Below are 25,087 nucleotides of genomic sequence, written 5' to 3' on the forward strand. Positions count from 1 at the left end.
CTAAATAAATAAATAAATAAATAAAGTGTATTTAATTAATAACAGTGAGTATTATGAGATCTACATATACACTAGTCCCACCCATATTAAATAACAGCCCTTACACTCACTTTCCACTATGGTAGGCAAACCAGGTAATACTTTCTTAGAACTATGGTTTGAATTTTTTAGACTTACTAAGAGTTCTCTCATACTTTGATAAGAGACATGAGTAACTGTTTTTCATGATCACATACATTTATAATAAGCGATGCTAGAAATGGGTGCAAACCATAGCAGAGTGGAGGAGGCTAGAGAAATAAAGAAGCTTACAGAAAAGTTTTGGTTTTCAACTTGCATGGGGATAATTTTAGCTATTCCACTGAGCCTTTTACATTAAGCTCCTCAAATCAGAGTAACAGGTGCATACGTACTCATAGAAACTTTCCTGTTAAGGTACATCACATCATTTCATTGACATGGAGATATAAAAATATATAATGTCAATAAATTAAAACACAGTCCCAATGAATATTTACTAAAGAATCATACAGTATTGCCTTGGTTTCTAAGAAGACTAATAGGGATTTTCAACTTTGTTCAGATTAGTTCTTTGTTGGAGGCAAAACGGCAATGGAGTATCAGCAAGGACTGTAGCCCTTGGAGCTCGAAGGAGTCTTTATCTCAGTTGCTTTTAAATGGTGTTAGGCATGCCCATCCAGAGGAGCCAAGGTGAAGGATCTTGTGTGGATTGACTGTTGGGGCCCTGACTGATAATTCCTACTGTGATATACTTCAATGCCAGCCCACAGCAAAAAGCTGGGATTGGATTTAGAGCCAATGTAGGCTCTAAATGGAGTTTTACTGTGAAACAAAACACCTGTCTTTCATCCCAAGCTAAATTGACAAGCAATAATTTAGTTGTCTAAACTGAGAGCTTTCAGGATTCCAAACTGCATAATGTCAAAAGACAATGTATAAAGTTGCATTTGGAAGGTTCAAAGGTAGAATGCCATGTAGGCAAACATATTAAATGACTGGTCTTTCCCTCTCTCTCTAGCTCTTTCTTCTGTTTTCTCCCTTTGCCTTTGCTACTTTTTCTTTGTGTTTGGGAGTGGGGAAGATGGGTGGCATATGGTACAGGGGGTTGTGACTAGTTCTAGAAATTGGATGGGTCTGTAACAAAGGAAATCACAAATCTAAAAAAACCTTTTCCTCTCTTATGCTTTCCCCTAGGTGAGCATTTCCTATGATGAGCTAAACTAATCAGAGATTAAATGGAATAAAACCAACAATATTTGGGCTCTTCAAACAAAACACTGGGGTGAGATTACTAAATTCCTACACCATCTCCCTACATAAATGCGAAGTAACACAGCCTGGATTTTGTTGAAACTTTTTCCACACAAATTATTCTGATTTCTCTTATCTTCCACTTCAGTTGTGGTGTTGCAATCTGGGTACTTGGCATCAGAGCATCCAAATTTAGACCCCTAACTTGACTAAGTTTCACACTTCTCCCTCAAGAATTTTGGGATAAATTGTAAAAATAATTGTGGCCTTTGTTTCCCCCAAGCCAAGACCACATATAGATACACACTGGGCATTTCTTTTTCTTTTTCTTTTATTTGGCAGGTTCACATGCTGTCTGTCCCTTCTCCTGTTCTCTTTTCCAGATGAGCAAATGAAGGAAGCAGGGTTATTTAGCAAAATGAAACAGATGCTACAAAAGTAGCCAGTTAGTTGTCTGCAGAAATATCTGATTGGACTCTGCCAGCTGTCAATTAGCATTTCCGTGTTTAGTTGATAAAGTGGTATTTACTTTTCGGGACTGCCATTGGCTGAGATGTTTGGTGTAATGAATGCTAAACTGAGCCTAGATCATTTTTTAAATCATAGCTTGGGGCTTAACAGGCCTTTAAATGAATTGTATAAACAAGATAGCTGTTAATTCTCAATCAATGTGTCATTAATCATCAAATAGTATTAAAAAAAAGCAACTGTCTTTAAAAGGCTCAATAAACTCTATTAAAGTTACCAAATTATCCATTCAGGGGTCATTTTCTCATTCAGAGTGTGTCAAGATTTTAACACAATTGTACTTGACGATACATATTTCTGTGACCTAATAACTGAGAGAGATATATATTTATCTTCATCAATTAATATGGCCTCAAGAAATTAGTAACTATTATAGCCTTAAATCAGTAGTCATTAATAAAAATAGAAAGTAGAACCCACAGTGAGTTCCATGTGTGTTTAGATGGCTGATACCTACCAGCAAGAACTGCACCAATTTCATGTTAGAAAATTAAGTGTGACAAAAACTAGAAAAGTATTTGTCAGCCATTCTTTCCTATAACACAAATGCAATCATTTAAAATTCATCTACAGTCCCACAGACCCAACCCTTGGGGAACAGTCAGATGACCCTAGCTTACACCATTTCGTCCTCCAGACTACAGTTCTGCCTCCCTGGTCATAGGATCCTAGCATAGTGCCTGAATACATTAAGCAATGAATATTTGTTTCATGAATGAACAAGTGACGATGGGGGACATAAAGGGATGTCAGGACCAATTGCATCTATTAACTTGAAGCTGTGTGCTTTATACCTATTATCTCATGTAACCCTAATAATGACTTGTTTAGGTAGGTAGTATTATTCTCATATGTAATTTAATTTCATATTTATTTATATATGAATTTATATACAAATTACTCTTACATTGAATTAAATGAATTAACTTAATATAATCAATAATATATAAGCATATTTACTACATCATGAGCTTCTTTTAAGAAGTCAAATAATGACAGAAGCTTACCATGGGAGCTGTTTTTCCCTAAGGCCAGTTTCCCTGGAGGAGCCTTCTTCAGTCTCTTTTCTGGGGCTATTATGATGCCTGGATGCCATACAAAGAAGTGAGTAACAAATTCAGCCTGTGTTTTCCAGATGGAGGTAATAGTAGAAGCATGTTGGAGGATAAATGAGATTTTACCAGCTGGACAGGAATAGAAAGGACAGTATTTTAAGTTAAAGGAGAAACAAGCACAAGCCTTAGGCTTGTAGAAGTTGCGGTACGTTTGTGTAGCTGAAAGCTTACTATATCTGTGTGGGGTTGGGTAGACGGAAGAATGTAGGCATCAGGAAATGGAGCTGGAAAGATCAACTTGGACTGTTATGTAAAAGATTTATAGTGCTATGCTGAGGGATTTGCATTTTTCCTGTATGTAGAAAGCCAAGCAAATGTTTCAGGAGGCATCGAGTCCGTGTTATAGAAAGATGTGGCAACATCGTGGACAATGGACTGGGGAGGAAAGGAAGCAGGGTTAAGTCCACTAGTTAGGACGCTCTGGTGGTCTTCCATGCAAGCAACAATACAGACCTGAACTGTGCCTGAGTACTTAATGCAGTCGCCATCCATGCCCTGCCTAATAGCCCAACTCTCACCGCATCGTCGGGAATGGAGTTCAGATAGGGTGTGCCCATCCACTTCTCAGTGAGGCACCCACATCCCCAGGTCAGGAATAAATCCTGATTAGTCTAAGCAGTTGAGGAAAAGCCACTTAATTTGCCGGTGATTGGCTGAGGGGCACACCATGTCACGCCGTGTGACACAGTCTGAACAATGTGATGCGAAGGGACTTCGCTGGGAGCTTTTGAAAAATGGTTTTTTCCTTTTATGAAGAGCAAGTGGGCTGGACAGCTCCTTCCACTAGATATTTTCCTGCTTGGACACAATTTTGTAAACTGTGGCAAAACATCTGACCGTGTGGGAGAGCAGAAAGAAAGAACCTGGGCTTTTTATGACATTGATGAGCTGCTGAGGTAATTAATCCTTATTCTAACTATGGTAAGAGATAACAAATTTTCTTTTATCCAAGCTGGCACACCACTTACCCTTCTCCTCTTCTTCCTGCTACTACTGCTACAAATAACATCATGTGTCTGAGAATATTACCACATGGCAAGCACCATCTAAGACAACAACCCTACAAATTAGATTCCATTTTTATCCCCATGCTACAGATGTGGACATAAACTCAGTAAGGTTAAGTGAAGATCACACAGCTGTTGAAGGGTAGGGCCAGCCAGAGTTTGAATTCACCTTTATATCCAGACTTGAACCTCCATGCCACATTGCCTCTCAAGGGACAATAGTAAAGGAAGGTAGGATGGAATTTTGAAGATGTAGTAGAGGTTATATCTGTAACTATAAGCTTAGGGACTTACTGTATTGGATGACAAAGAATCAAATACAGTAAATGCTGCTCAGGGTAACTGAGGATTAAGAGAAGAGGTCTGGGGTTAGGAATTAGAAATACTATGTAGAGGGGTGCCTGGGTGACTCAGTCAGTTAAGCGTCTGTTCTTGATTTCAGCTCAGCTCATGATCTCATGGTTTGTGGGTCCGAGCCCCAGGTTGGGCTCTGGGTTGATGGTGCAGAGCTTGCTTGGGATTCTCTCTCCTTATCACTCTGCCCCTCCCCCACTCCCATGCTCTGACTCTCTCTCAAAATAAATAAACCTAAAAAAAAAAAGAAAGAAAAAAGAAAATAAAAGAAAAGCTATGTGGCTGAGTTTGGGACCTGTTAAAAGAAAAGTGTCTGGAATATGTTCAACAGACAGTTGGGAACGTGAGACTGGGATTTTTAGTTATTATTGCATAGCTTTGTCTGGTCTGGGCACTTAGAAAATGCTTGTGTCATAAAATAAATTGATATATAAGCCGCCTGTGAATCTGTACATTAGTATGCTCTCTCCTCTGCTTCCAACTTCCACCATCTCATTCAGATAGATATATAATCAAACATTAATGTAACAAGAAGAGAGAATATAAAACATCTACACTGGAGCATGCTTAGTATTATGAAAAACTAGCTAATAAATAGCCATGATGAAATCCTTTATTTTCAAAAGATTCATTGGTTGTATTTACCTGTACCCTTTCAAATATGGACTCAAAGTCAAATACACATCATAAATATTTTTATTTCTTTACTGGCATTTTTAGTAATCTAATGAACAATTAGATCATCCCAGAAGGTAGTTTTTCAAGTGTTTTGTGTAATTTTTTCCCCTGAAAGCATTTTGTAGCAAGGGTCAACAGTCCTATGATGGTTTTGGAATGCCAACCAGGTGACAACAGACTGATGCTTCTGTCACCATCCATGTGTTTTGGGTTCATGTGGCAGAGATGCCAGTGAGACAACCAAGCATTATGCTCTTGAACAGGAAAGTGTTTTTCTTTCCATGAGCTAATTTTTTGTAATAATAGAGTCGAATGAAAGGGGGGCGGGGCACGGCAGGAATAGCTTGTTTTAGCTGTGAGACGGGTACCTAAGTCTCAAGGGTAACAACACAGTGAGAATCAACCACTGGTAAAAGAATTCTAGTTATCCAACTGCTTTGTGCCTTTATGCATTTATTCCAGTTATTTGGGTTTCGGGGGGCACCATTTATTGATGATTTCCAGTGTGCCAGGCACTCTACCTATGCCCGTGTTTGTTTCTGCTGCTGGACTAAAATCAGCTTGAAGACAGGGAATGTCTCTTAGTCCATTTTATATCCCAGAGGCAGAGGCTAAAAGGCTCTTGGAGATGAAGTGAGTTATGCCAGGTGTAAAGAGAGAGAGATCAGAAGGGAAACTGGTCTGTAGGATTCAAATGTTGCAATGTACACAGTCTACAGAGAAATGGCACCTCAGTTGAACAACCAGGTGGCTTGGATGGACTTAGTTCTCAAAGGTGTTCACTGCTCATTTAGGTAATCAGCAAATAAATGAAATGCTCAACTACTGGCTTGACAGTCATTCTATTCAACCCGGCGTTACAAACACCAGATACAGGTATTTGCCACCTTGTGAAGGTTTGAGTTCTGCCACTTTGCTTTTATGAAAGGCCTACTAGGACTGCCTGTTTTCGCTCACCGAAAGAAATCCAGAAGAGAGAGGATTTTCGCCTCTATGAAAAAGGGCGAGAAGTGAAAACAGCATTCAGCATTTGTTTTGCAGGGAGCTTTTATAGAGGCAGCGCGCACTCCCCCAGCAGTGAGGGTGGTACTGCCCAGCTCCTTCCCCTGCAACCACACTCAGCACCTCAGCATCAAGCCACCCAGGTTTTGAGCTGTCTGTGAGCATCTGTGCTTTATCTCCATGTATTTTGTGCATCCGTTAGCAAGTTGTGTCCTAGGATATCAGGAAAGTTTTAAATAGGTTATTTTTGGGGTCTGGGAACTCAGAAAGTTTTCCATATAAATTAATGGTAATTGCTTCTCTCTTTATGCCATTTCAGCCTACAAAAAAGATTCATACGGGCACTCTACTTTCAGAGAGCAGGACATACCTGTACCTTTATGGTAAGAGAGACCTGGATTCAAACCCTGGCTCTTTCTCTTTCCAGCTGCACGTCTGTGGTGGAACCACCGTTACTTTAAAGTTTCATTTCCTCACTTTTAAAATAGTATTGACACAACTATCACTTAGAGTGATATTTAAATCTGATAGTGACTATAAAATGCTAAGCGTGGCATGGGGTAAGTGCTCAACTAAAGGTAATGCATGTAATTAATTCTTTTTATCATAATGTTAATGGGGTCTAATCTAAACATTGCATATGTGGCCTGTGACCAAGGATCCCTGGTGGTAGTTTACTTTTGTTCTTGTTTCGCCTTAGATTTCACTGTTAGTTAGGTATGATCAGTGGTGTGGCTTTCCACCATTGCTTTTCAGCCATGACTCTAAACAAGGAAGTACTCTGAGGAAAAGGCTGAAAAATATTGATTACTACAAGTAAATCCTAGGTGATGAGTCACCTTTGGTGGATACCACCTTTGTTCTGTTCCACAGCCATAGGCAAGACTCTTCGCCCAGGGTCTCAGTTAAGAATGTCTTCAGCTGCAAATAAATACACAGGCAAACAAAACCTCATAGCAGGTTTAGGTAGTCTAAGTTTAGTGCAGCAGCTCAAAACTGTCAGGATGAACACAGGCATGTTATCTCTTTGTGCTGTGGACTGGCTTTGGGATTTGTGCCCTATGGCTGTGGCCTTATGATTATAAGATGGCTGCCATTGCTCCAGGCTTTACTTCTGCTTCCCAGACACAAGAATGGTAAAGGTCTTATCCTCTTGAAGCTTTGTATTTTTATTCCAGGGGTACTGTCCTCCTTGGCAGGCTTCCAGTTATATCTTATAGTCCAGAAGTAAATCAGACATATGCCCGTCTTTAGACCATTTGCTGGCTGAGGTAATGAGATTTCAATTAATAATTTCTAACAATAGGATAGGTAGGGACTTATCCAGAGGTTTTCACCCACTACCTGAACTCATGGGGAAGAAAAGCAGGGAATATCTTTTGGGAAGGGAACAGGGTCTTCCGTACTCCAAATACCTTGGGAGAAATTGTATTTGATTTAAAATTGAGGATAATTAGAGCATTTAAATTACAAACAGGATGACCTTGGGCAAGTTACTAAACTACTTAGAGCATTAGTTTCCTCTTGTGTAAAATGGGGAAAATAAAATCAATCCGAGAGGTTTGAAAGCTCAGGGCCCAGTCTCTCCCTTCCTGGCTGATAGTCACCTCTCAATAAACGTTGGTTTCCTACTGCGAGATGTTAGCTGAGTTTACTTTTAAAACTCTAAAACCTAGTTTCTTCATCAGCAATACGGGCACAATAATAGTGAGGTAATTCTTGGAAAGCACGCAGCAGCAGAGTTTCAAAATCATACAGCTCAATGATTATTGCATGATAATGTAAGATGTTAAGGATAATGATGTAGGCTGGTTAGTCTATTTGGGTAGTGTTCCCTAATAGTCGAAAGACAAATATTTTGGCTGAAAATAGCTCCACAACCCCGAAGCTTTATTCTTAAAGAGAAATTCTTTTGGGCTTCTAAGGACTTAGGGTCATTGAAAATTTCTTCATTCAATTCAAAACTAGCACTGAAGGTTGGTGGTTCTTAATTTTATTAGCTGTTATCAGGTAACACTTAAAAAGGGATGAGTGAGAAGTATTCGAGTCTTTTTTGTAACTGTGTATTTACTGGTTTGGTAAGGTCAGAGAGAAAATATTATCTCTTCCTCCCACCTTCCTCTGCCTATAGATCTAAGAAAATTCATTTACAGGACTCCGCTTCTTGTCAAACAGACTGCCTCAAATCCAATTTTTCCCTTGTGATTTTAAGAATTTGTTTCAGGAGAACCGGCAGGACTGGCTTCTGTCTCAGGCTAGACAAGCCCACCAAAATGGCCATAGGGTAAGCTCTGAATGGCAAACTCTGCCCAGGGGGAATTCAGCAAGGATGGAGAAACCTCTTGGCCTCCTGCAGGGAGGGGGCTCTGAGGGTTCTCTCCTCACACTTTTGTTTCCCTCCTTGTCTCCTGTTCTCCCTTTCCTCACCTCTTAACAATTATGCCATTAAAAAAATCTTCCAGCTATAAGCCTTTTTTCATTCCTCTCCAGGAGATATGTTATCTCGCCTTCATGTTGGGAGTCTTGGAAGCCTGGGAGTTTGATGAAGAACTTCTCTAAGTAAAACCCAAAGAATCAGGAAGGACTCTTTCAACTCTAAGACTTCCAAAAGAGGAGGGAGAACCAGATAGTGTGAAAAGAAGGAAAACTCTAGCAAGAAAATTAAAATGGTTGGGTTTGTTCTTTCTTCTCCTCCTCCTTCTTCTTCATATTTTTCTTCTTCTCTTTCTTCTCCTTTGCCTTTTTCTTTGGTTGATGACTTCCTATGTTTTATTTGATTCAGCCTCTGGATCTTAACATAATACCTAATCATATACATATCCTGTTCTTTTCCTATTTTTAAAAACATTATCTTCCCAGTTTTGTATACATTGATGGACTTTTCCTTCTTATGTAGTTCATTAATGATGCAATTGCATAAGAAAGAAATTACATATGTTTGGAATGTGGATTTGCTTCATGTGTACAAGAGAGAAGGTACATATTTGAGAAAGCAATTAAATTTCCAGGCAAATATTAAGACTGGAACAAATCAACAAAAATGACTTTCTAACTTCTAAAAATGCTGAATAAATGAATGGATGGATGCTTTCAGACTCAGCTCCAATTCTACATGTTTGAAGAACCACTCACTACCCTTTTTCTTCTTGGAAAGAATTCCCTGCTGTAGCTTAGCGCTTACGATACTGTATTATGATGCCTCTCCACTTACAGGCTGTAATCCCCTCGAGAATGAGGATCTACCTAAGGGACTGGTCCACCCAGAGGATATTCATCAACATTTGCTGGCCTAACATTTGCTGTTCATCAACTTTTGCTGGAGGTGAAAGGGCAAAGAGTCATCAGTTGTTTGTAGGATAGACATTAAAGTCTATGGAATGCAAAATACTCCAAAAACTGGGATCAGCCATTTGGAAAGGCAAAATTTTGCTGGTACTAAAGGAATGATCCTCCTTTGGCTGTCTGACCATTTTAAAGCAGATGTCAGAGTCACACTTTTATCATGTTTATCATCCTAAACACAAGTTACCTGAAACTTTGATGCACCTAAATAATGGCATTATCACTGATTAAAGAGATTAAAGTAAAACAAAGAATAAATCTCTCCAATAGGACACATCTTTTCTCTTTTTCTTTCTGTACGTCTCTAACCTAATTAGGTAGATATGTGATATTACGAACGAACAATCAGCAGTACCTAAACAGGAGATGCACCATGTTCACGCATCTTTTCCACCTTCTCAGCCACCCAGTAGGGGGCGCTGTACTGGACACGGTGAACTGTACAAAGAGGATTGAGAGGCTATATTTAAGCAGCTGGCTTTCTAATGGGGAAGGTGAAAATAATAGGCTTTAAAACAGAGAAGATTCAAATAATAATATCAACAACAACAACACTATCATTGAAATAATAGCTAACAGTTTAAAACTCTTATGATTTATCAGACATTGTGCCAAAAGCTTTATACACATTTTTCCATTTAATTTTCATAGTGATCCAATAAAGATCTTATTAATGGCCCCGTTTTATGGAGACTGAGATTCGATACAAGTTAAGAAATATACCTAGTCACACAGTTAGTGCCAGAGCTGGGAATTGACCCCAGAATCTATTGGACACCAGAGTCTATGTTCTAAGATTAAATCTAATAATGAAAAATTCAGGAGCTGGAAGCAGGAAGGGGATAGTTACTAGGTCACCCAATATATCTCAAGCCTAGGCAAGGACAACAGTTATTAAGGGGATTAATAGTAATAGTCTTTACTTATTATTATTTTTTTTTTCATGGTGATGATAGTGTTGAAATAGTAAATCAGGATTTCTTACATTCTTACTTATGTGAAGGAAAGATATTGAGTGTCTTACTTGCAGATTATTCTTTTAGATTCTTTTTATCCTTTTTCTCCAGCTTTCTTCTTTCCTTCCCTTTTGCTGTCTGATATTGATGCATCGCACTTCCATATCAGATCAAAAGCATATGGGATTTTGAACTTATTGACACTGTTCTGTTAAAAATTACATTTAGAAGCATGTTAAAAGGTCACCTCTCTGGTTACTTATTTCTTGACACTTTGCTAGCACGGACTGTAGCCTTGGTTCATTAGTCAAGGATATTAACAGCCAGGGTTCGGCTTTCTGAGGTCACATGGTACAGTCTGGGCCCACACATATTTCTAAGGCTTGTTAGAGTCTTTATACTTTAAGAATTTCCCATTAATCTCTGCCCAAGAAGTGCAATAATAGGTTAGTTAGTCATCAGATACAAATCAGAATCATTTCTACAAGTATCTTTAATAGCGTTCATTAGTTCTGTGCTTATGTTTTAAGGAAAATGAAGGCGGGGGAAGAAAATGCCCCCTCTCCAACACAGAACCTTTCCCTTCTTCAAGAGCATCTCATTTTGGAATCACTGAAATTAAGACACTGAGAATGTGCCAAATCAAATGCAGAAAATGTGCTTTTCCTGTGGAAATGAGGGCTCCTACAATCCTGACTTTTTTTTCACATAGAGGCATCATCTTTGATCATTATCAGATTTTACAACTCATTGTTCCCTTCCAGTCCTCAGGGTGAGAGGATCATGTAAATGGACAGGCAAACACTGGGATTATAGAAGGCATCCGATATTAATAATGGCAATAAAAAATGTTTACCTAACTTGAGTAGATTGTGTGTATAGATAGGATTTGTGTGTGTGTGTATGTGTGTGTGCGTGTGTGTGTGTGTGTGTGTGTGTGTGTGTGGTGTTCCTCCCTCTCACTTGGAAAGGAAATATCAGAAGATCAGGAAATGCATTATAGGGTTTTTGTATGCAATATTAGTCCATTTCTTGGCGGACACCCAAATCTATTGTGGCGAGAAAGTAATAGATGAACTAACTAGGGACTCAGACTTACTGGCTAGTGTCCAAGAAACATTAAAAAATTGAGTACTGAACATAACAAGTAGGATGGTGCATGCAAATTTAGATGTCTTATTGAAAACAGCACATTTATTAATATATTAGACTTGTAGACGTGAGGGTGTTTTAATACCTACTCAGAAATTACTCATGGGTCGGCTTCACAGAAATATCACTTGCATAAGCATGAGCTTACAGAGATGGTGCCTGGCATGAGTGATCATGGCTGGACTATTCTAAAGGAAACTGGGAAATAAGCAACATGTTATGGTCATGGGCAAGGCATCACCCTTCTTCTTAATTAACTAAACACTAATGTATTGAATGCCCACTATGTGTCAGGCCCTATTCTAATATGCTGGGAATACCCAGATAACATTTTAAAACATCATCACACAGGAACTGTTTTTTTTTTTTAAGTCAGATTTATTAAAATAGGATTTATGTACAGTAACATTTATCCTTCTTAGAGGCACATTTTGATGAGTTTTGGCAAATGTTTAAGGCATATAACCATCCCTATAATTAATATACAGAACATTTCCATCTTTCCAGAAGTTTCCTGTTGATTCTCTGTGGTTAATAACCTCCTCTGATCCCCAGCCCCTGGCAACCATGAATCCAATTTCTCCTAGTTTTGCTTTTCCAAATGCCGTATAAATGGAATCAGACAAATCACAGCCCTTTGTGTTTGTCTTCTTTCACTTAGCATAATGCTTTTCAGACTCATCCCTGTTTCATGTGTCAGTAACTCATACCTTTTTATTGCTGAGTAACATTCTATTTGAGACATTAGCCAGTTGATGGGCTTTTGCATTGTATCCAGTTTTGGTGATTATGGATAAAGCTACTCAAATATTTGTGTACAGGTCTGGTGCATTCTGTGGGTATATATTTTCATTTTCTTGTGTAAATGCCTAGTAGCAGGGATTGCTGGGTCATACAGTAAGTATGTGCTCAACTGCAAAAGAAACTTCTGAAGAGTTTTCAAAATGATTATCCCATTTTGTTTTCCCTCCACAATGTACGAGATTTATATTTATTTTATTTTATTTTATTTTATTTATTTTTTAAAGAAAGGTAGACTGCCACATGCAGCACCTCATTTGGATGTGTCGGGAGTCTTGGAAGCTTGACTACCCTACGTTCTCCTACAAATGGACCTTGAGCATTTGTTTGGAAGTTCCAGCAGGGGAGTGCAGCTGCTTGTTTACCCTTGACCAAAGAAAGTCCTCCTCTATTGGGGAAAGTCGTCCTCTTGTCCTCTTCTACCAAGCACACAGCTTTGGGAGGGACACACATGGAGCAGCGAGGGAGGAAGGGGGCACTTGCCTAGCTAGCCAGCTCAGCCGAATCAACCCTGGCAATCAGTGGGGTGACAGATGTTGCAGCCAGATCGCCCTCACATCCAATGTACGAGATTTTTAGATGATCCACATTTTCGTCAGCACTGGGTATCATCAGTCATTTTAAGTTAAGTTATTTTAATCTATATGTGATGGTATCTCATTACTGTGTATACATGCAGCTCACTAATGACTAAATGCTGAGCATTTTTGCATGTGCTTATTTACCATCTATATCTCTTTGGTACAAATCTTTGGTTTAGATCTTTTGCCATTTTTTTTTAAATTGGGTTTTGCCTTCTTCTTATGGACCTGTTCTGAGAATTTAAACATTAAATGGAGATAACTACCTCACTGCGTTTTTGTGAAAGTGAATGAAATATGCATATTAAAGTGCTTAGCATAATCCCTAATATATTATAAGTGTTATATAAATAACTATTATTGTATTAGTATTATTGTGAGACAGTATTCATGTTCTAAGCTGCTCACCATCTAGTTATCAATGGCTTTCACTTTTTTCTAGATCATGTCCCACCCCATCCTGGTCATAATCCTACCTGAGACTCCACCAAGTTTTGATAAAGTCCTAAATGATAATTAAGACATTACATGGTAATAGATAATTGTATAATACTACAGGGCTGTCTTTATTGCTTAAAGATGGAAATATCACCTAAAACCTAGGGGCTACGGTGAAATGACAGGTTGCTGGACTTGGTTTGTTGTGCAATGACTTTGATAGTTGACACTAAATTTCTTGGCTTGCAACAAGTGATACCTTAGAGGACCACATTCTGAGAAGGCAGGGCTCAGTGCTTCTAAAATATTTGAGCAGGGCCATGGGGGACCGCACAAGGGAATGTCACTTCTCTAACAGTTATAAGGATAGAAATGAAAAGGGAAGCCCTATTGGCTAATAAACAGATGGGGGAAATATGTTCCATTCCACTGATGATTTACAGAATGCAAATTAAAACAATATTACATACTATTTTACAACTCTTAGAGAGGTAAAAATGGAAGACTGAGAACACTAAGAATCTTGACAATGTAAGAAATTGGTAAGAAGCACTTAAAAAAATCTTTTTAACGTTTTATTTATTTTTGAGAGAGACAGAGACAGAGTACGAGTGGGGCAGGGGCAGAGAGAGAGGGAGTCACAGAATCTGAAGCAGGCTCCAGGCTCTAAGCTGTCAGCACAGAGCCCGATGCGGGGCTCGAACTCATGAACCGTGAGATCATGTCCTGAGCCGAAGTCGGACGCTTAACCGACGGAGCCACCCGGGTGCCCCAGTAAAAACCACTTTAGAGAGAAATTTGGCAATAATGAAAAACATTCAAGATGCCCATTTCCTGCCACCCAGGAATGTGACTTCTAGGTGTCCATGATAGAGAAATGTTCTCATGCTGTATAAGGAGATATGTTTAAGGGTGTTAACTACAGCACTGTTAACATACAAAGCATTCACCTGTTATTTACTACTAATCAACATTCATATAAACAACTTCTAATCTTTAATTAGATCCATATCTTTTCTTTTTTCTTTTTTTTTCTTTTTTTAATGTTTAATGTTTATTTATTTTGAGAGAGAGAGAGAGAGAGCACAAGGGGGGGAAGGGGCAGAGAGAGAGAGAGAGAGAGAGAATTCCAAGCAGGCGCCACACTGCCAGCACAGAGCCCAATGTGGGGCTCGAACTCATGGACTGTGAGATCATGACCTGAGCCAAAACCCAGAGTCAGACACTTAACTGACTGAGCCACCCAGGTGCCCAGTCTTTTGTCTAGAAGTTACTTTCTCCTGAAAATCTACCATGACTCTGTCATAAGCTAGCATTCTTATCTAATGTGTATTAGGAGCCCTGGAATCACACAGAGATGTTTCTATTACCTAAGTAAATTCAGCGTTGTACACAAGACAATCTGCACTCTGCAGGCAGATTTGAAAAGAAGATGCAAGAACTCTTTAAGGAGCAAATTGGGAAATTTAGATAATTTCTTGCTGAAGTGCTTAATATCTGGTAATATGAGTACTTGAAATGTCTTTAAAATGCCAGTTGGGAAAGGAAAGAATTACATTTCCTAGAGAAAAACCTTGATTCACTAGAGCCCTCAAATAAGGAGTCTGCACCCTCTGGTTTCCTCTCAGAAAGGGGGAAATAATCACACCATAAGTTCATATTAAGTACTAGTCAAAAAATTAAATCAATGCACCTTCAGAAACACTTCCTAAACCTCCTACACTTCCATGTGAGTCTTAGATGATTATTGGCATTTAGTGATTTAACAGTAAGCTGGAGGTCTTGAAAGCACCTCAATGATTCAAAAAATTGGTTTTGCTCAAGGTGCTATCTAATTACGAAGAATAATAAAGCTTTTGAAAAACATGATTTGAAACAGTAAAGTCTGGGTTTGGGGGTGTCAGCTCTAAATTATCAAGAAAATTTATGTTTTACACATATCCATTCAGTAACTCAAAACTTCAGATAATGTGTACCAAAGGCAAGGCTGCCAAACCAATCTACTATACATTGCTAGAACCAAAATACACTGTGAAATATTTTTGCCAAAAAAGGAAAGTATGCATGTTATTTCTCACAATAACTCTAATTCTACTGGCAAAAAAAAAAGGACAACCTATATTCTTCAGAGATGTTTATTGTGATGTTATATTAAGTAACAAAATATTTCAAATAGTATAATACCCCAAAATGGGATTGATTGAACTATTGAGCACATTCAATTACTTGAACATTATTCAGCTATTCAATATGCTGAGTTGAAAACAATATATCAACAAAAATGGAGGACATGATATATATAAAAATTCTGTGTCTATGCTATGATTATAATTATGCCAAATTTATGAGTTCACGTGAACAGGAATTTCAGAGAAGGTGGCAAATAGCCATTCATTCTGTGGCTGTTTGGGGGTCATGGAAGAAATGATTATTTTTTAAAACATTTTGTAACTTTTACCTTTTTCTGTTATTTTAAGAGAATGGTAAACACAACACCCTATTCCTTGAGTACGCTGATTTATTTAGAGCTCCCCTCTATACACAATGGCCAACATTAACGTGAGTTTTCTGAAGATATTTAGAATAAAATGAATCTACAGTCTTTGCAAAGAGGCTATAGTTTTCTCCCATAAATCACACCTCCTTTTAAAAGGAAGGAATCTTTCTCTTCTTTTCCTTTGGGCTCCAGCAGGTGGGATCACCTACATAAGATATATTTGCAGTACCTGTTTCCGTACTACATCAGCTAAGCTTTTCCTGAGTTTGCATAATCAAAACAACTTTAAAAAAATAAATAAAGATCAGAAAAGGTGGACTTCTGAGCTGAAAGAGTTTTCTTAAACTCTCACGGCTCTAATTGTTACATGCAAATTGTTCAATAAATAACGCTGACCATAAAAAGAAAAGATATTAATTAAGAAAAGGATTTAGGCTGACTCAGTCTCATACATGAGACAAAAGGTTAAGTAAATGCCAAGGCCGCTGTGCCTCTTCAAACAATGAATATTAGTTTTAGAATCATTAATGTCTGCTTAGAAAACAGAGTCATATTGGAGACTTGTATGCCAAAATAACCAAGAACAGAGCTGATTCTTTTCAATATGAAGCAAAATAATTCTCCACCTGAGGGCTAAATGTATACCATTAAGAGTGCTAGCTACCACAGCAGGGACTGGCACTTTTAACGTAGCTAAACTGAGATCGTGTTTTTCTTGACTATGGTAACTTACACGGTTAACACGGTTAATAATACGTATCAGCAAGGTCTGGATCAACTTTACTGAGGAAAAGCAGGGCTGACTGGTGTTGGGAAGCCATTCCAGTCTCTGATGTGGTTATAGCAGAATTCCTAAGTGCAGGCCAGTAAGGGACAGGAGTGAACGCAGGACTGGGCAGCTGTCTGCCCCTGGCCAGACATGCTTCCTCTCAGAGAAAAGGTATCTTCAAAGCAAGATACTTTGCAGACTCACCTCAATATCCCCAACTGGTTGAGCCTTTGATACTTCCTATATCAATCTGTAAATTCTGCAAACTAGCCTTTATTTTGTAGTGCATTTTTCCACGAAGGTTATTCTTCAGTCACTTTCTAATTTCTACCAGAGGTAGGTCCTCCACTCTGCTGCGGTTGAGGTGAACAGGAAGGGGAAGGTTTTGCCACTTGCATTTTGATAGAGTTTATAAATATAATTTATATTTCTACTGTTTTCATTGAGTTTTCCAAATACCTTGGGAGATCATAATGCCTCTCTCAAGCCAGAATAAGTCTTTTAACATTAATACTTCCCAGTATGGGCATAAGTAATTCACATTTACAGATTTGGGGAAGTGAAGTGTGATTTTCAAATTCTAAAATTGAGAGTTTTGGAGGGGTAGTAAATTAGCTTATAATTATTGCTAATGTTAATTTGTATAGAAAATATATTTAATATGTAAGTTTTAAAAATCCTCTCAAATCCCTTCTGCGTTAAATATCTGTGGTATTGGAAATAACTGGGGTTCAAAAAATGCCTTTTGCCTCAAGTTCTATTTTGCTGGCTGTCTAAATATGTGCATTCCTTTAAAAGACAATTCAACCCCTGCACCTAATGCATATATTTTTATAATGTTGGATTCAGAAATCAGATTTTTATTTAGCTAAATACAGAAAATAAAGGCTTGTGATTCCAGAGTGATCCCACTGATGATTAAAGTAGATCCTGGGGTGTACAAGGTAGAGGACTCTTAAACTGGAGCAAGAAATATGCATGAGAAGTGACATGACAGGAGGTGGGGGAGACCCAGGTCACATGTCAGCTCCTAAGCTACTTGGCAAAGCAGGTTCAGTAAGGCAATTCACCAAATCCTGCCCTAGTTTCTCCACTTTGGAATTTAGATAATACAACCTGCCTCCATTCTGCCCTTCTGGTTCCCTTCTCACTTCATAGACATATTTTGTGAGATTAAAGAAAATGTATAAAGAAACAAAGCAACAACAAAACTGTTGGTTGGTAGGGAAAACAAGTTTTTTAATGTTTATTTATTTTTGAGAAAGAGAGAGACAGAGCATGAGTGGAGGAGGGGTAGAGAGAGAGGGAGACACAGAATCCGAGCCAGGCTCCAGGCCCTGAGCTGTCAGCACAGAGCCCGACGCGGGGCTTGAACTCATGAGCTGTGAGATCATGACCTGAGCCAAAGTCAGACGCCCAACCAACTGAGCCACCCAGGCACCCCAGGGAAAAAAAAAATTAACGTGAGATAGCTTCTTAAATATCTTTATGAAAGCATGATAAAATTTCAGAGCATTTTTTGTTTTTATGCTCTAAATAGCTAATCATGAATATGATAGAGACTATTTTTCTCATTATAGAGTCCTTACTAAATGGTTAACTCAATTACCATAATTTCAACTGCAAGAAATTTATACATAAACATTATGTATATAATGCATACATATCACACATATATATTACATATATAAAATATATATGAATTATGAATATATGATGCATATATATACTTTAGATATGTGTTTATATGTGCATATGCATATGTATTTGTGTGCATACATACATATACACACACACTGGATGGTGAAGTCACATGCTGTGTGTGTGTGTGTGTGTGTGTGTGTGTGTGTACACTCCAGACACAGACACAGGACTAAAAGGAAGAACTTTTCCTTTGAAGACTTCTCCAGAAGCAGCTGGCAAACCATGGAACTAAATCAGACAGGACAGTCCTATGTGAAGGTCCTTTTGTTAAACTCTCTTGGGGTAGAATTCAAAAAAATTGTGTCTATGCTGAATCATCTTCATAGAAAACAGCTACAGTTAAGTAGACCTGGCCATAGAGGTGGTAGACATTGGGGACTTTGCATCTAACAGAAGGTCCCGAGCCTTTGATAGAGCCAAGTGGATAGAGAGTGAAGTCACCTGTTGGTCTTCCTCGATGCTGGAAGGGAGTGAGAGGTGGACATGGCTGTATAAGCCAAAATTAATACATCAGGGATGAATGAAGGGAGTGGTGCATAATGGGAAATAGTGAGTGAAGTGCAGAGAGGAAAAATAAAAATGGAGCCAGCATACATGTATAGAGTGAAATCAACGAGGAGGAGCTCAGAAGGTGACAGATGGAGAGGCAGAAGCAAACAAACAAAACGAGGGACCCCAATTAAGGAGACAAATGGGATAAAGTATAAAAATATGCAAGGAGTGGGAAGTGAGCCAAAGAAGGAGCCTGTGCACTAGGGTGGAGAGTGAATTGCAGAAAGCAGGCGCGACTGGCTTAGGGTGAAGATGGACACAAAGAAGGGACAGCAAATGAGAGGGCAGCGAGGGTAGAGGATAGAGGGCACCAGAGAGCCTGGAGCATCCTGTGAAGTCATAAATTCATAAACAAAGGTGCAGAGACACTGGGGGAAAGGGAACAAGAGAAAACTCTAGAAGAATCCGAAATTCTATCTTTAACACACAGGCATGTTGATTGTGTTGGGAGTCCCCTCCGCCAAGGAAGCTCAGGAGGGAAGACGTTGTCTTCCCTTTGGGGGAGGTGAGGAACACTAAACATTGCAAGAAGTCTGCTATACAACCACTGATGACTGAGCAAAATGAGGAAGGTATGTTTCAGTACAAAGCTCGTGGTGGGAGCAGTCAATGCTATGAGTTTGGAGGCTAGAGGAGACCAACTTGGCAAGAGACATTCGTAAGATTTTGATGAAGTCTTGAGCTAGGGCTCAAAGGAGAGGTGATTTTCCACAGCAGTAGAGAGATGGCCATTCTATTCTTTGGTCCTAGAACCCTCTTGGGGGTGTGACATTTGTAAGTGAGGGAGGTCCTGAACCCCTGACCACCATCACCTCTACTGCCTTACATTACCTTTCTCAGATGTGGTGCTGGCACCAGAAGCTGCCAATGTAAGCCCAAATAAGCTCTTTTCTTTCACATCCATGTGTTTGGAATGATCATGTTACCTCCTGGTTTATCCACCCTGTTCTATCCAGAACATCTTCATCCATAAATCCTCCACCCACCCTTCTAGGCCTAAGTCAAACACTACCTGCTCCTCCTCTCATTGTGAAGTTAATTGAAGTGTTCCAGTTAAAGTTCCTGCAACTTGTCTGAGCATGGAAGGCCACAAATAGTTGCTAGTTCCCAATCCTCTGGATGGGAGAATACAGAGGATTGGCCCACTCGGACTTCATTTCCCTTTTCTTCTGTTTGAAGAAACTTTGTTCTCAGTTTCCCTGATGGCCACAACGCTTCCCTGTGAATTAAGTTCAGCCATATTTCTACCTGTAAGACTTGGAAGGAGGGAATGGCCCCTGGGCTGTTTTTGTAGGGACGTAAGCCCTGAAAGAATGAGGCTCATCTATGGTGGCACTGGTTGTCAATTTTCCAGTTTCCTGAATATTGACGGGCACGTGCGGTGGTGACAGGGGCAATAGCAGCTCCTTAATCCCAGTACCTTTTCTAGTTTAGAAACAGCCTTAGAGGTAGTAGCTCCTCTGGAGGGCCCACATTGTGGGAGACATTCCCGAATGCTCAGGCCAGACCCTGAGCTTTAATTCTTCTGCCATTTTATAAGTACCCAATTTCCTGTATTAAATTCTTTCCACTGAAAATATTCTGCATATTTTCTGTTTCCCTGTTGAGATTCCACTCCTACCCTAACACAAATATGGATACAAACAGCTATAGCAGTTTGGACCCTCCGTTGTAAGGCAACAATATATCCCATTGTGTTCCACAGTTAATTATACATGAGCTACACAAGTTTCTTGCTTTTTATGCTGTGAGTCCATCAGTACACCATAACGTAAAACACAGCGCCAAATATGGAGTAGGATATCCACAAAAAATGGAATAAATCACTGCATTCTTTTCTCAGTATAAGATCCCAGGCAACGTGGAAATTACCTAAACTATTTTTTGTTCTTCTCCTGACACATCATACCATTTCTAGCATGCCAATATGTTTCCTATTAGAGTGCCTTATTATCAAGGTTGGGGGTAGGTTTCCATGACCTTGCAACCCCTTTCCTGATGACCATCTCAGCTGCCTGGGAATGGGATTTCAGATACCAGTTTGCTTGTGGAGAATTCTTTATGTTGAGATGGAATAGGTACACAGGAACCAGCTTGAATTTTGAGAATAGTGCCCACATAATGAAGTAATAAAATGATGCCAAAGGATTTTATTGTTGCTGGCTACTTCTACAAGTCTTATCATAATTTCTGTAATTAACATATCTGTATTTGTAGTTAAAACATAAACCAGAACTAATAAGAGATCATAAGCTTGAGTTTTATAAGCTGCTTCTACCCACAGGCCTTGGGAATTTTGAGATGTTTTAGCCCATTTATGATGCGGCTCTTATCCTCTTTAGGCTTCAAGTCACAAATACTGAGTTCATGTTTGTTTGTTTGTTTGTTTGTTTTTACCCAATTTGCAAATTGTCTTGCTCTCTATCGTTATCAATTAGCAAAGACAGCAGCAAAATATTTTTGTTATTGTTAATTTTCTTTACCCTACATACCAAATTCCTAGACCATCCTAAGTACTTGCTTAAGCAATATAAAAACGAAATAATGGAAGTTGGAAAAGCTAAGACCAATCAGTATACCGACGCATTGCTGAAGACCAGTCCGAGTCCAGAACAAAAACAAGAAACGTCATGGCGTATGAAAATGCCACTCCTCAGTCTTGTAAGTGGTTTTCAAAATGTATGGCCAAGAATTGTTTTTTCGACTCTGCCATTCTTCTTCTTCCCACTCATTCCCACTCTGCACAAGTGCACATGTCATTATATTCCAACAAACTCAAACAGCCACTTGGCAAAGATATATTTGGTTTCTCCCCAAATGCCCATATGTCCGTGTCATGCAGATGCAAATGTTACTGGAAGAAGATATGCAATGCAGTAAATGCCAGGACGTTCTAAGCATGTTGACTTGTGCTCTTGATGGCATCATCACTTACCTGGGTACTCCCCTAGCTCAATCCTAATTTCTTGACTTGTCCTTTAGTAAGGGTATCACTGAAATTCATAAGTGTTACATCCTTTCATTCACTGAGAAGCTATATAATTAAGAAACTGGAAAGTGTGACAAAGAGGCAACCATTTCCAGTTAGCTTGCATTTGTCTCAGAAAGAGGCTGAGGCCATCAGAGAAGCCAGCTTTTTAACTAAAGGGGTCCCCATCCTACAGACAAATGAAACACACCTTTCACTCGTTAATTCATTCTTCCATTTTCTATGCGCTAACCACGAGGATTATTGAGATGAAGAAATATGGATTCAGCCTTCAAGAGCTCATTGTTTCCTCAGGGAGACAGACACATCGGCGCACCTGTCCTACCTGGTGAAAACTTCCTGCCGTAGAGGCATCAGCAGTGCATTCTGGGAGCAATCAAGCAGGGGCAGCTGAAAGAGGATCCCTGAACATGTTCTCAGCAAATACGCGAACTTCTCTCAAAATGTGTTACAGTGGCACTGGAGGACAAGTTGATGTCATTATATTCCTTTTGGAGAAAAAAAAAAAAAAAAACCTGAGATTTAGAAAAAAACTGGAAGTAAACTTCCCCACAGCCATCATACAGAGCTGAGATTAGAACCGTTTCTGAAGGCACAGTGACTCAGCCCAACAAAATAGATGTGCTGTTCCAGCATTGCTTGGCAAAAAGCCCTCCTTGCCATGAGTAGAAAAGATGCTACATTTTGTTTCATATTCAAAATATGTTATATAACCCAGTTGGAATTCACTGAAACTATGTTCTCACTTCATTCCAGACCCTCAAGGGACACCTGGAAGTGAATTGTGGGCAATGAACCATCTGTTTTTCTGTTCAGCCTTTCCTTTCCAAAGTCAGTTCTTCCCCTATTTGTGGTAAGGTGACTACCATTTCCCTGTTATACAAAAGCAAAGGCCCAGGATCAACTGTGAGGCCTTTCTTTTCCCTTCCCACTCCTATCCGTTCATGACCTAATGTATACACATTCTTTCAGAGAGTCACATACCCAGAAACACACTTATCTTCTTTTCTGTCTCCTGTCTCCATTCATGTAACATCCTGACCCTTCCAATGGTATCCCACTACCTGTTCGGCTCTAAGCTCTCCTGATTTATACTGCCTGATTTGTCTTCCTACATTTCTCCTGTCATCAATTAATCATCCACCTTGTGCCAAACCCTTAAAGTCTCTCTTCTACTTGAAAGAGAAAACACTTAGCCTGACCACTAACAGCTCTCCAGGCTCATGTTCTCTGGCCCTCTTCTTTCTTTATTTTTTTAAAAATAAGATTTGCCTGTTCTTTTTTTTTTAAATGTTCATTTATTGATTTTGAGAGAGAGAGAGAGAGGGGGAGAGAGCGAGCGAGTGGGGGAGGGGCAGAGAGAGAGGGAGAGAGAGAATCCCAAGCAGGTTCCAGGTTCTGCACTGTCAGCACAGAGCCTGACATGGGGCTTGAACTCAGGAACCATGAGATTATGACCTGAGCCAAAATCAAGAGTTTTTTTTTTTGTTTTTTTTTTTTCATATTTGATCATGCTGCTGTTCTTTCCTGGGTTGCTTTACATCTATTCTTCCAGAGCCCTCCTTTTGACAAGGTTCCACCTCAGCCTCTTGAAATCTTTCTTGATTGTTCTAGTTAATCACATCTTCCTTCCACTCAGAACCCTCAAAGACTTTAAAAGGTGTACCCTTAATTTGGCCCTCACCTTAGCAGACCTGGTCAGAAAATACTCTTTTACACCTATGTGTCAAATCTTCCCAAATATTTATCGATGACTTAATACACTCCAGTCATTGTGAGAGATGTCTTACTTATACCATCTTTTAGAGCATGAGTGCGGGAGGAGCAGAGAGAGAGGGAGACACAGAATCCCAAGCAGGCTCCAGGCCCTGAGCTGTCAGCACAGAGCCCGACATGGGGCTCGAACTAGTGACCTGTGAGGTCATGACCAGAGCTGAAGTCACACGCTTAGCTGACTGAGTCACCCAGGTGCCCCCCTTTTTTTTTTTTAATTTTTTTTTTAATTTTTTTTAACTTATACTATCTTAGTAAAATCTTGCAAAAATCTCAGGAGTCAGTATCCCATTTTCGGATGAGAAAACCAAGAAGAAAAGTCCCTGATGGACCTAGAGCCACACAGCTAGTTAGCATCTGAGCTGGACTAGAGTTCAGGTCTGTCAGAAGGCAGGTCCATGAAGTTTCCACTGTGATATTATAATATGAACTCTTTGATAGAAAGGACCGTGTATAGGACATCTTTAGAACCCACCAGCAGTGAACATACTGCAAATCCTTAATGGTATGTACTAATTAAGTTTTTCATTCTAAGGGTGCTCTGTAACCTTCATTTTAAAAGGGACGGCGACAATAGCGTTCAGGCCGACGACAGGCTCTAAATGTTCAACTACATGTGGAGTCAGCAAAGTACACACCTGTTTTCATTTCAGAACTGCACACCAATTTCCTTTCCTAAGAGAAGTGCAAGAAAGCCGATTTGTCCATGGGTGGGAGAAAGAAGATCGTAGAAACCTCTCTCATCAGTGAGAAAAGAGAGGCCTCAAATTGTGTCTGCCAGCCCTTTGCTCCTCACCATTTGATTTGGGGTTAGGGTGCTGGCCCATGTCTTCCAGTTGATTCTTTGACGAAGAGGATGGTGACGCCAACACTGTGAGTTTACAGTGAACGGCTCTTTGAGAGTTAGTCCACCACGAAAAACTTCCGCTGTTTTGCTCCAGTAAAGTGGGGTCACCACGTGGCCCCAGTGAAAGTGATAACCTGCTAATGTGGTCACTGTGTCAGACAGGAGTGGCAAATCCTACTTGAAATGAGTCTCCTTTGGCTGTAGAGAAGTCTTCATTAGACCAGATTAGAAACAGGAGTGTCAAGAATCTGAAGTTTCTCAAAACACTGAGAGATGTGACTTGCTTTATGATCAAAAAGTTCACGTCTGTAGAGCCAGTGATTAAGGAAATTTTTCATAAAACTCAAGAGGTTCTGTGAAGATTCTGGTGACTAAGAATGTCACTCTCTGTGATGAAAAATAACTAGAGTCAGGTTGAAGAATAATGTTTGCATCTTCACTGTGTGGGTTCAAGAACTATATTCCACTAGAGTTAGCTAATATTATGCAAGCTTTGAAAAGAGAGATGTTTTGTGACTAGGATAACCTACGGAGAATAAAAAGTCTGATTTGATGAAAAGCCTCTGGTAAAATTAGAACCTGTTTCTATGCTTATTCAAGGAAAATAGAAAGTAATGAAAATTAAAAGAGTGGCAGAAGAATCTTGCAAAAATCCTGACAAGATGGCAATCTAGAATTCAATAGAGTTGATTTTGTCTTTCTCTATGGTTTCATCAGCTTTTTTTCCTCT

The 25,087-nt window shown here is 39.4% G+C and overlaps 1 long non-coding RNA gene across 1 annotated transcript in view; it reads right to left on the minus strand.

Annotated features, from left to right (window-relative positions):
* The window catches only part of LOC109254469 (uncharacterized), a 220,154-nt gene that overhangs the window by 72,958 nt on the left and 122,109 nt on the right, over positions 1-25,087 (minus strand). The window contains exon 5 of the long non-coding RNA XR_002074829.2: positions 22,063-22,225. This is a non-coding gene — a long non-coding RNA (uncharacterized LOC109254469). The remainder of the gene's footprint in view (positions 1-22,062; positions 22,226-25,087) is intronic.

The sequence above is a fragment of the Panthera pardus genome, unplaced genomic scaffold, assembly GCF_024362965.1.
Source record: "Panthera pardus isolate Hobbes unplaced genomic scaffold, ASM2436296v1 HiC_scaffold_25, whole genome shotgun sequence".
Classification (NCBI taxonomy): Eukaryota; Metazoa; Chordata; class Mammalia; order Carnivora; family Felidae; genus Panthera; species Panthera pardus.